We start from the raw sequence: 13274 nt of genomic DNA on the forward strand, positions 1-13274 counted from the left end.
ACGGACGATGGTGGTGCTCATGACAGTAGACGATGGTCGCGATGGTGGACTTTGATGGGTATGCGTTAAGTATTTTTAGGTTAATTACAATTATGCCACTAAGCAGTTTTAATTTCAATTAGAATCGGTGGTGTAGGAAGTCGCGTACCTAATGTACGATAATTGGTTATTGTACAGTAACCCATATATAATCTTAACAATTTTTAATGGATTTGTGGAGGTTTCACGTCGTGGAAGAAAGTGAAGGTTCTTGAGAAAAATTGAATATGATGTGGCTTTGATATGACAGTCTGTGAAGGTTTGACGTTTGTGGATGTTCTTGATTGGTTAGGCCTCTTAATGGCTCATTAAGTAAACTTGCCAAGGATATTTGAAAATCCTGAGAAGGTATGGTGCAATATAAACGTGACAATTGGTTATTCCGTCTCAATAAGTTGCAATTCAAGTAACGCATTAACGGTTCCAAACATCATCTTGATCACATTGTGGTTTATTTGGAAGACAAGCAAGAGTTTTCAATAAGATCAACTCGAATGTGGATAAAATCTTGGGATATATCAAGGCTTTAGTGAGTGAAGTATAGAGCTAAACTTATTTCTTTAACTTGGCACGGCTGGTGTGTATGTAATGTTACCTTGTAACTCTTCACTTTTCGTCTATAGCAGCTAGCTAGTGTTAAATTTGTTTATTTAAAATTTAACTTACTGATATGCGAAAATCTACTTATAAAATAACCTTTAAAAACTATGATTCACAACTAAGCTTTAAAAAATGGAACAATCTAACTAAGTCTCACATAACAGCAAGTGTACCGATTATGTATATCACAGAAAAGTAAGTCCGGATATCAAACTCAAAGACACATGAGATGGCTCGGAAAACTAAACATTTAATAAGTCGTGTCTAATAAATTGATTTGCTTATTTTAACTATCTACTAAACTTATTTTGATTAATTAAATTGAAACCCTAAACAAACTAGAATGCAAGGGAAGCAATAATTTTAGGGAAGCTTATTGATATGGCAAAGAAAAACTACTGAAGAGGTAGGTCCCAGCAGAGACCAGTTGGTCCCGCAAGACTCACCTTGAACAGAGTTGTCTGCGCAAAGGCCATCTGCTCCCGCAGGACCCACCATGCTCATAGAATCTTACGCGCAGTACGCAAGCTGTACACGCAGGGAAAGCCTCCCAATGGTGAAGTACCCCGCCTGTTCCCGCAGTTGCGGATACAAGCCATCAGGGAAGGCTACCCGCAGACAGCAGGGCTACACGTACAAGACTAGCTACTTCAGCAGTCACATGAAGGCATGAGCAAGGCGGGAACAATCCCGCCCAAATGAGCCAGTCTGATTCTGAAAGATCTTTTGTACCATACCTACCAAGGTATGGATAGGACAGACGATCTGACCAGAACAGCCCATGAGCCAATCACAGGGTGACAGCTCACCGACAACAGTGCGAGGAGGAGCACCCTCTAGTACTGTTTGTCACTATTAGCCGCTGCCTACTCACCAACCCTCACTGTGGAGCAGGCGCAGCCTACAGTTGGTGGAATAGTATTACTGTTGGCCGTAACCTATTCACCAACCAGCATGGCCTGCGTACAATCCACAGTCAGTGGGACGTGCATGGTCTACAGTTGGTGGAATAGTGCAGCCGACTTTATTACTGTTGGCTGTAACCTACCCACCAACCAGTATGGCCTGTGCGTAATCCACTGTTGGTTGAACAGGAATACTATTCAGCCGGCTGTACCTTCTAGAAAACCTACCTTCGGCTATAAATACTCCAATATCTTGGAATGGTAAGATCATCTACAATCTCGTATAACTTACTTGATAACTGCTCTTATAGTATTCATATACTTTTATATTCAAAGAGCAATATAGACTGATTCACACGCCGGAGGGTGGTCACAAGGAGGAACCCCCCCTTCTCAGTGACGAGCTTACGGTGTCTGTTTTGCAGGTTCCCTGAAGTACAACTTACTCTGCTGGACCTAACCTTCGTGGGAAACATTACCTGGCCCCCAGATTACCTATAATCTGCCCGGGGTTACTTAGTGTTTCTTCATTGGCGCCATCCGTGCATAAAGCTAGAACTACATCCTTCTCCAGTTTTTCAAAACTCCCAAGATGACTAGAGAAATTCCGGTAACCACAACCCCAGCCACTGGGGTAAACACCGGCAACACAATGTTTACAAACACTACCCCAGCCACCCAAGCTGGGGCAAGTGAAATACATTTTACGAACACTACCCCAGTCACTCATGTAGGGGCAAGTGGAGTAAATATTCCACTGGGATTCACTGATGCCCAGCTGGAAAAACGACCTCGAGCCCCTCGCCAAACACTTGATCAAGTGAAGGCATGGGCCGAGGCACGTCAAAGAGAATTTCAGGCTGAGTTGGACGAACGCTTGCGTTCAGTCCAACAAGCTGAGGAATTCGGTAGTACTCGCCAGCACCTCAACATGAGTAGTGAGTACGAGTACTCAGACGGCGAGGGGGAAGACTCCGACACCGACGCGAACCCTCGCCATAGGACGAAAGGGAAGCGTAAGGAAACGGATCCCCAGCCAAAAAGGAATTTTGGGGAAGCATTCCAACCAGTCACAGAAAAAAGCGAGCGTGACTTCTCCAAGGCCTTTAGACCTACTGCTACAAACGCAGGAAGGTCAAAATTTGCAAGGGACATTGCAGAAGCAATCGCCCCGAGGAGTGCCAAACAAATGTCCAATATTGGCACATACGATGGTCTATCCGACCCAGATGACCATCTGAACAGGTTCATTGCGGGGGCAACCGTCAGTAACTGGACGGAACCCACGTGGTGCTACATGTTCCAGATGACTCTGGTAGGAGCAGCCAGAGCATGGTTCGACCGTTTACCGGTCCACCACATTTATGACTGGGCAGACTTCCAGAACAAGTTCAGTCAACAGTTTAGTCAACAGAGGAAACACACTGAGGAGCAGTGGACGATCCTCAACTGTGTCAGAGAAGAGGATGAATCCTTACTGGACTTCATCACCCGCTTCAACTCCAAGAAGGTGAGTCTGGGCAACATCAGTGAAGACCTCGTTCGCGCCGCTTTCATTCAGGGCGCTGAATACCCAGAACTCATCCGCACTCTGACGGGTAAAGACGGTATGCCATCCACGTGGGATGCCATAATGACGGCAGCCAAGCGCTTTGCCGAAACAGAGAAACAGCTGGGAAGAGATCTCCCCCACAATACAAACCTCTACACGCAGAGGACAAGGGAGAATAATGTAAGAACCGCCCGGCTAAACAAAAAGAGGCGGCAAGGTATTTGGCAGTCAAGGATAAACTTTGACGCCCCCTCAAGCTCTCGCCCTCTGGTTGGCGGAAGGGACAAAACGCACCCTTTGAACCGGAAAAACCGCTGGACGCCACTCACCAAGAGCGTCACGGAGATATTTGCCACGGAAAAACTGCCATGGCCAAAAGCTCCAGTGATCCGACAGAAACCCAATGCGGATCAAAACAAGTCTTGTGACTTCCATGGGACAAAGGGCCATAGCACTGAGGAGTGCACATCCTTGAGGGACATCGTCGAGACATTCGTCAAGGATGGGAGGCTCGCACACCTCGTGGCATCTATCAAGAAGGGAGGAAGGAACGACAACAGGTACAGGGGTAACGGACGGAAGCCCGTCGACATTAGCATCAACATGGTCCATGGTAAGGTCAGAGGAAGAAAGAGACCAATGACCGAACCATGCGCATGGAAGGAAGCAGAAGTGCGCTTCCCGCGAGTGCCGGGAGGCCCAAACAAAGAAGGCCCCATTGTCATTAAAAGCCAGCTGGGGCACTACATCACCTCCCGCACCCTCGTTGACAATGGCGCATCGTCGACAGTGATGTACAGGCAGTTCTTCGACAAGCTCGATGATGAAGACAAGGAACGCCTGGAGACGGTCTACGCTTCAATGGAAGGGTTTGACGGCAGCATGAACACTCCCTTGGGCATCCTATCTTTCCCCGTCACTCTCACTGATGGGAATTATTCACGCACGGAGGATGTGGATTTTGTTGTGATGAAAAAACCACATCATACGTATGACATCCTATTCGGGAGAGACGGGATGGCAAGATTCAACGCTGTGGTATCCTCAGTCCACGGCATGATGGGATGGCCAACAACTGAAGGCGTAGCGATGATCACGGGCATTCCCCAGAATTTGGTAAGCGACAATGGCACCAACTTTGCTGACAAGAAGCTACAGCAGTGGCTGAAAGAACTTCAAATCACCCACACCTTTACCTCAGTGGCACACCCGCAAGGTAACGGTGAGGTAGAAAGAGCAAACAAGAGCATCGTCGAAGGCATCAAGAAAAGACTCTTGGAACACAGATCCGGCTGGGTGGACGAGCTTCCGCACGTCCTTTGGGCAAACAGAACGCTGAAGAAGACCAGTACGGGAGAAACCCCGTTCAGTCTCACTTATGGCACTGAAGCCATGATCCCAGTCGAAATCGGTTTACCCTCACCAAGGGTCTTAATCCAACCAGAAGACAATGATGCGGAAAGACGGTTAGACCTTATGCTAACCGAAGAGCGCAGAGACTTAGCCGCCGTGCGTGAAGAAAACTACAAACGACAAATGCAAAAGTACTACAACACGCGGGTAAAACTCTGCAACTTCAAGGAAGGAGACTACATACTGCGTAACAACGAGGCTTCGAACCAACAACGCCCAGGAAAGTTGGCCCCGATTTGGGAAGGGCCATACATCATCAAAGAAGTTCTGGGAAAGGGCGCGTACCGGCTCGAAAGGCTCGATGGCACTCCCATCCCTAGAACATGGAATGGAGCTCAATTACGCAAATGTTATATGTAGATCAATTCCAACTTGTAAAGAAAAGGCCTAGAGCCACTTCTAATGGAAATGATTCTCCTTTCATGATGTATTGATAGCTTGTAACCTATGAACTTCCCTTACGGGAAGAAGTAGTTGCGTGTGGAAGGCGGCAATACCCGCATAAACACAACGCCAAAATGTTAAAAAGTTCTAAGGAAAACCTACACGCAGGTCAGATGAAGGTAAAGTTTAGACATCCTTGTAAGTGCAAGTGACGGTCTTACCCGCACAATCACGAACAAGGAAGCCAAACTTAACTTACCATCTACCACGTTAAAAGGTTAACTTATGAACACTTAAAAAAGAAGAAAAACCTACACGCAGGTCAGATATAGGTCTGAAGTTAAAGCCATCCTACTAAGTGCAAGTGACGGTTACACCCGCACAATCACGAAAGAGGAAGCGAAAACTTTAGTCCATTATCAACCACGTTCAAAGGTTTAACTTAATGCCTTAGAAATTTCGAAAAGGAAACCTACACGCAGGTCAGATAGAGGGTAAAGATTAGCCATCCTACCAAGTGCAAGTGACGGTTTTACCCGCACAATCACGAGGGAGGAGGCGAAACTTTAACCCATCATCAACCACGTTCAGAGGTTCTTATTCTAAACACTTGGAAAATTGCTAAATCAAACTAAGTATGCAAGTCATAAGTTTATAAAGCAAGGAACCCAAGGAAGGAAATAACAATCTTATACGCAAAGAGATTAATATTTCACAATCAATTACAAGAATGGTTGGGTAACTACCCGCCTAAAAGAAATCTATACAAAGCTAAGTCTATCCTAGCAGCGGGAAGGGATCTTCAGGATCAGGCTTCAGGGCCACCTCCGCTTGGGCCAGCACCATCAGAGCGCGGCTGCCCAAGGAAAGCCTTAAGGATGTTTAGCCCATCATCAGCAGCAGCGACTTCATTCACCTTCTCCACCACTGGATGCGGGAAGGCAGCGTACTGATTCACAGCTTGGTCATAAGCAGCTTCAGTATTAACATTGAATAAAGGGAAGTTGGAGGGCGGAAAGCCTCTCTCAGCAAACCCTAGACCAAGCAGGAAGCCAGTCTTCTGCCCATCCTCATGAGAAGCGTTGAGGGCTGCGCTCATTGCATCGTCGTAAGAGGTCTCTGAGAGGACCTGACGCACAACCTACAAAAGAATACTTAGAACATCTAATTACGAGCAGAAAGCGTAAAGAAAAAGAGGATACCTGAGGCAACGCTTCTCGAAGCAACCATTGGAGGGTAGCTTGACTTTCTTTACAAGCACGTTCGGCTCCGCTTTTATCAAGGTTGGCAAGTTGAACTTCCTTGGCGGCAGCTTCTTCGACGCTTTTGAGTTTCCTTTCAGTACGGTCAAGCACCCCCCTCTGGTCAAGGATCTCCTGCAGCTTTTTGGCATCTTCCATTGCCAAGGCGTCATGAGCATGCTGAAGAGCCTTTAATTTGCATTTAAGCTGCTCATTCTCTTCGCGAAGTGGCTCAGCAACAGCTTCAGCCTTGGCAGCCCTCTCAGTTGAGTTTCGCGCAGTCTCCTTGGCCAGCCGAAGCTGTTCATTCACAGCTTGGGCAGCCTTGGAGCGGGCCTCGAGTCGCGCCTGGACTTCAACCTCAAGGGCCTTGAATGCCTTCTCCTTCTCGGCTGCGGCAGCGGCCAACTGCCGGTTCTCCTCCCGAAGAGCCCGCGCTTCAGATATATCTTTGGCGCGAGCTGCTTTTAACTTGTCGTTTTCACGACAAAGCAGCTCGACGCGGGGCTGCGTTCGGGCCTGGAGAACCCGAAGCTCATTGGTTAGCCTACCCTCTTGGTAGCTAGCCATGGCTTCCCCCAACGCACCATGAGGAGCAGCGTGGCGAGCCCAGTCCACGCACTCCACAGGGGTGCGAAGGGTTGTTCCTCGGCGTATGTTCCATCTTGGAACATACACTTCATTGGAATCCGACACTGCAAAAGAAACAAAGGCAGTTAGGAAAAGATGATAAAAATATGTAAAGGAAAAAGAACCCTACGTACCTGTAGGGTCAATAACAGGCCGATAGCCGCCAAACCCATCACCTGAACCTAAAGGAAATCCATCCAACAGGTCAGGCAGACGGGAAGGTGGCATAGATCGGCGGGAAGCCTGGCGCATACCTGAAGGTCCGGCCGTCGGTGCCGGTGGCGCAGGTATAGTGGCAGCCGCTGTGGTAGCCATGGTTGGCGCCACCTCCTCAGCAACAGTAACCGCCGGCTCCGTGAAAGATGCTGTAAAAATTGCACTCACGGCCGGCGGAGACACCTTCTCAGCTGGAACAGCCTCAGGAAGGCTGGAACCAGCGGAAGCAGGCGTAGACGCCTGGGTCGATGCCTCGGGAAGGCTGACCGAGCCTACCGTCATTGGCGGGGGAATACTTGCTCCAACTCCACCCTGGAATGCGTCAACATCCACACCTACACAAGCAAAAGTGTTAGAAAAATTTATTTTAAACAACAAATCTAGACAAGAATTATGGGGGTACTTACGGGGTTTCTTGAGCTTGAACGCACGGACGAGCGGGGGCGAACCCGATGGAGCCGGCCTCTTGACACCGGTAACCGTCGTTGCCGCTGCCTCCTCGGAGGTGACACCTGCAGCCTCCGGAGCGGTGGTCTCTTCACCACCGGGCTTCCCCGCCACCTCTGCATTATCTGACTCCGAGTCAGATAGGACTACCGGGTCGGCCGTAGAGGCCACCTTCTCCTTGCCCTTCGCGACGGCAGCCTTTCTCTTCCGCACCAGTGGAGGACCTTCTGCGGATTCCTCAGAAGAAGAAATGTCATGAACTCCAGCAGCAGGCACAGCTTTGAGAGGTTCAGGGTAGAAGATAGGCTTACCTGGCCGACGGTGGCTCAGGATCTCTTGGCCTGGCGGGTAAACCTCCACGAACCGACCCGCAGTCTGCTCGAGGATGGGCAACTCGTTCTCGTCCAGAGCACGAGTACCCATCCGCGCAGGACCATCTTCCTCCCGCGGATTCAGGAGCGACTGAAGATCGTTACCCTCTGAAATCAACAAGAAAGTTAGAAAAAATCGTAGTCAGCAAAAAAGAAACAAGACATACCATAAGGGGTAGAGTTCGAACCATATTCAAGGACGATCGGAACCTTATCCGCATTCGCCGCCTTCCACACCCGGCTCATCCCCAGCATCACCATCGCCGACTCCGGAAAACGGAAAACCGGGGACTGGACCCGGGATATCTTCGAAAACCATTCCGCCTCCTCGTAGTTAAGGGCGGGAAGGTTCGGAAGCGCCTGGCCATTCTTAAACTTCATGGCGATGGGGACGGCGCGAGCGGATATGAAGAAGAACTCTCTTCTCCATGAGCGAAGACTCCGCTCGGTGGTACAAATCTTTAAACCCTTTATACGGGTTGTAAGAGTGTACCACCCCTGGATGCACCTCCAAGTGTAGAAGGTCATCAGACGGTCAACAAAGGGCTCAAGGCCCAGTATCCGGCACACCCACTCAAAGTGCCGGACCTTGGCAATGGCCATGGGGTGCACCTCTGTCAGGTGCACACCGTGCCTCTCCAGGACACGGTACACAAACTTTGTCAACGGAAACCTAAGGTTTCCGTAGACAAAGAATGCAGCATAAACCCCGATCTTGCCACTAGGGGCATCGTACACAGTATGGTGGGGTTCAGGAAACTCAGGCTCGAGAGACTCGAGCATGAACTTCCTGACGATATACTGGTACAGATCGACAGGAAGAGAACACTGGCATTCGCCAGCAGTCTTCTGATCATCAGTATCATGAGAAGACATGGTGGAAAAAAGAAAAAGATTTCAGAGTAAGGCTTTACTGAACAGAAAAATTTGCCGGAAATTACTTGAGAAGAAGAAGAAAGGTGAAAGTGTGAATTACAGATAACTCTCTTCCCCTTTATATAGTAATCGCAATTAATGCGGTGAATTTAATGCGGAGGAGAGAGAAATCAAAGGTGCAATGAAACTATGACACGTGGCAAAAAGCAGGCTGGCAACAGCTGTTGAAAGGACGTGTGCCAGTAATTTCGCGGCCACGCGCCAGAAAAATCACGCCCACGCGCCTGAAAAAGCGACTGGAATGACCATGTTCTGTCACGTCACCATAACTTCCTGCACGTCCTGACACAGTCAGAAGAAACTGTCGCGCGACGTTTCAGAGGTTTGGACTGTTCTTATCTTTTCACCAACTCTTCGAATTTCAAAATTCAAAATTCGAAAATATTAAGAAGTAAGCGGGAAAATCCCCCCTTACCTTGGCAAACAAGTAACCGTAAGACGGATGCGGGTACAGTGTTAAGGCGAAACCCTTCACACACCTAGCACCCGCAGGGAATTGAAGCCAAGAAAACCTTGGCAAACAAGTAACCATAAGACGGATGCGGGTACAGTGTTAAGGCGAAACCCTTCACATACCTAGCACCCGCAGGGAATTGAAGCCAAGTATTCCTCGGCAACCAAGTAACTATAAGACGGGTGCGGGTACAGTGTAAAGGCAAAATCCTTCACATACCTAGCACCCGCAGGGAATTGACGCCAGGAATACCTTGGAAGTAAAGTAACCGTAAGACGAGCGCAGGTACAGTGTTAAGGCAAAACCCTTCACATACCTAGCGCTCCGCTGGGAATTGAAACCAAGAAGGATCTTCTGGGCAATGCTTGCGGAGACGGAAATAACATCCCCGCATAGCGGGAGCGTCGAGAACTACGTTGTTTGAAGCTCCAAGATGGAATTGGTGGTCTTAACATAATTGATCACTATGTTCGAAACTACCAAAACCTCATGGAAAATACATACAACCGGGACTCAATGCTCCTGACTTGCGAGGAGGTTACAGACCTACCCGCATCATACCCAAAGACCAAGCAGGAAACTCGGGCATTTCTGCAAGTGACAAGGACTTCCCATGGAAAACCTTACAAAACCCTTTTCAAAACCCTTTGCTTAAGTCCAAAAGTTCACCTCACTTTATTAAACACGCATGAGAAGAACATTGGACTGGGGGGACTTGAAGAGGTAGGTCCCAGCAGAGACCAGTTGGTCCCGCAAGACTCACCTTGAACAGAGTTGTCTGCGCAAAGGCCATCTGCTCCCGCAGGACCCACCATGCTCATAGAATCTTACGCGCAGTACGCAAGCTGTACACGCAGGGAAAGCCTCCCAATGGTGAAGTACCCCGCCTGTTCCCGCAGTTGCGGATACAAGCCATCAGGGAAGGCTACCCGCAGACAGCAGGGCTACACGTACAAGACTAGCTACTTCAGCAGTCACATGAAGGCATGAGCAAGGCGGGAACAATCCCGCCCAAATGAGCCAGTCTGATTCTGAAAGATCTTTTGTACCATACCTACCAAGGTATGGATAGGACAGACGATCTGACCAGAACAGCCCATGAGCCAATCACAGGGTGACAGCTCACCGACAACAGTGCGAGGAGGAGCACCCTCTAGTACTGTTTGTCACTATTAGCCGCTGCCTACTCACCAACCCTCACTGTGGAGCAGGCGCAGCCTACAGTTGGTGGAATAGTATTACTGTTGGCCGTAACCTATTCACCAACCAGCATGGCCTGCGTACAATCCACAGTCAGTGGGACGTGCATGGTCTACAGTTGGTGGAATAGTGCAGCCGACTTTATTACTGTTGGCTGTAACCTACCCACCAACCAGTATGGCCTGTGCGTAATCCACTGTTGGTTGAACAGGAATACTATTCAGCCGGCTGTACCTTCTAGAAAACCTACCTTCGGCTATAAATACTCCAATATCTTGGAATGGTAAGATCATCTACAATCTCGTATAACTTACTTGATAACTGCTCTTATAGTATTCATATACTTTTATATTCAAAGAGCAATATAGACTGATTCACACGCCGGAGGGTGGTCACAAGGAGGAACCCCCCCTTCTCAGTGACGAGCTTACGGTGTCTGTTTTGCAGGTTCCCTGAAGTACAACTTACTCTGCTGGACCTAACCTTCGTGGGAAACATTACCTGGCCCCCAGATTACCTATAATCTGCCCGGGGTTACTTAGTGTTTCTTCAACTACCTAGGTGAAGTATCTTAACGACTACCAACAAACCAAGGTGACAACAAAACACACGAAACCGTCAAAAGATACACTAACTAGACAAGCTAAGGAAAATAGATCTGTATGGCCGGTTTACAATTTTGTGTACGTTATTCAAATATCAGGAAAAACTAAGCAAACCCAATTCCCAAACAATAAAAATAAACTTAAAGATAAAAATAACAATCTCGCCCCTTCAACTATAGCCGACCTTTCACAACCATTTTTGTCGTCAACCCTAACACACCAACTAACTCCGGATATAACGACTTCCGTATCTCAGCATACACCTCACCGTCCCAATTCCGTTTACTTATCTCTTCCCCTAACCGCATAGCAGCCTCAACCGTTTGTTCTACATTATCATGCGCCGAATCAATCAAACCCTTAACCAACGCCTCATCCGCCTTAATTTTCATCCCACGCAACAACACATCTCGTCGGACATCCGCCTTCGTCGCTTTACACCTAATCATTAGGTGTTCAGTATACGAATTAGATTCAAAGAACTCGAAATTCGATTCAAATTTGATATTTTAAGGTTCACTTCGAATTCAATTCAACTAGTAACCAAATACGAATAGGAATACGAATTTATGATTTTATATTTAGCTCGATTCGAAATTCAAATTCAAATACATATGTGTGTATATATAATGCAAAACTATTTTTATTATAATATAATACATTTTATTTTTATTATATATATCTATAATATATATATAAACGAAACATAAAAATCCTACGTGTTCCAATGTGGTCGTTCCCCCCCTTTTTTGAAGTCGCCAAATTTGCTTGATTTTTAAATAGAGGTTTTTTCATGCATTTGACCCGAATTCACGGGTATGGGTCTTATCAAACTCATAAATTTCTTAAACGAGTTATAATATCTCATTAAATTAAAACCCAATCTCACCAAATATTTGATATAAAAATCCTATAAAGTATGGATATACTAAAAATTAATATATGATTTATTTAAAAAAAGAAATATATTATTTAAATTAAAAAACCAATTTTATAGTAAAAAAATAAACGGGTCTTGGGTCTCATTAAACCCATATAACTTTTAAACCGGGTTATAACATCTCATTTATTTGTGAAACAATTTATCATCAAACCATAAGTATATTACTAACTTTAATACAATAAAGAAAATAAAAATTCAAAAAATAAATAAATATTAGAAATAAGTAATATAAAACAACCCCCGTAATACGGGGGATTAAAACTAGTTGTACATATTTATAAAAACAATAAATTTTAGAAGTCCTTATAAGTTTTAAAGACTAGAAATTGAAAGTAACATTTTGATTATTCATAATAATAATGATAGTAATTTTGTCAGTTACAATAAACATATAATTAAACATATAACTGAACGTTACCACTTAAAATAACTAATATATTATACATGTTATAACTTTGAATGTATTATTTATTTTATAAACTTGTTTTTTTTTAAACTAGGTTTGCAATGGTTTTAAAATTATAATTAAAATATAATTTTTTGATTCAATTTATAAGTTTAAACACGAATTGAATAAGCTATTTTGAATTCGAATTTAGTTTCACTCAAATTCGATTTCTTGAATTACCTAATCACCGTTGTGAAATAATCTGGCAACGACATCGCCATATCCACCTCACTCATAAACAACACGCCTCGATCTCGCCGCATCATGACTCACTGCTAGCAAAAATCCTGCCGCCGCAGCGTGACCAGTAACTGCAGCGATCGTTGGCATTGGAAGCTCAAATAAGTCAGAAATTACATCTTTAAACAATGTTACCATATGACCTAAAAAGTCAAGCGCTTCGGAACGAGAATTGGACGCTGATTTCACTAACGCGAGGTCTAATCCATTGGAAAAGAACTTGTTACCTTCGGCTAGGGTTATGAGCACGGAACCAGGCGTTGACTGAGATTTGACTTTGGAAAGAGATGAGCGAATGGAGGCGAGGAGAGTCGGATTGAGACGGTGTTCATGGACGCCAACGCCTGTTAGCGTTACGTAAAAGATTTTGCCGCGTTTTTGTAGAGTACACATATCGTTGATCGGAATTTGGGTTTGGTTATTGGATAGGGTTTACAAAGCATCATATAGAAAACCAAAACGTCCAAGCAAGATGCTTGCCACAACAAATCACATCCATCAAACAAATAAAAACCATTGAAAACAACGAAACATGAAACTCTTATTATTACATATCTTGATATTTCTTTAAACATCATATCGTGACCATACAGACTGTATGGAACGCTTTTGCCTTTCGTTTTGAGAACATTAAAAACTTATATACAATT

The 13274-nt window shown here is 45.8% G+C and overlaps 1 pseudogene across 1 annotated transcript; it reads right to left on the reverse strand.

Moving 5' to 3' along the window:
• Positions 1 to 11147: 11147 nt before the first annotated feature.
• On the reverse strand, positions 11148 to 13043 carry LOC143541826 (enoyl-CoA delta isomerase 2, peroxisomal-like; annotated as a pseudogene). The gene is made up of 2 exons (XR_013136810.1): positions 12565 to 13043; positions 11148 to 11434 (listed from the first exon to the last, which is right to left on the reverse strand). The product of XR_013136810.1 is annotated as an enoyl-CoA delta isomerase 2, peroxisomal-like (transcript).
• Between the last annotated feature and the right edge of the window lie 231 nt (positions 13044 to 13274).

Source organism: Bidens hawaiensis, unplaced genomic scaffold (assembly GCF_021521415.1).
Source record: "Bidens hawaiensis isolate Kalapana, Puna unplaced genomic scaffold, B.hawaiensis_p1.1 tig00012650_1, whole genome shotgun sequence".
In the NCBI taxonomy this organism is placed as follows: Eukaryota; Viridiplantae; Streptophyta; class Magnoliopsida; order Asterales; family Asteraceae; genus Bidens; species Bidens hawaiensis.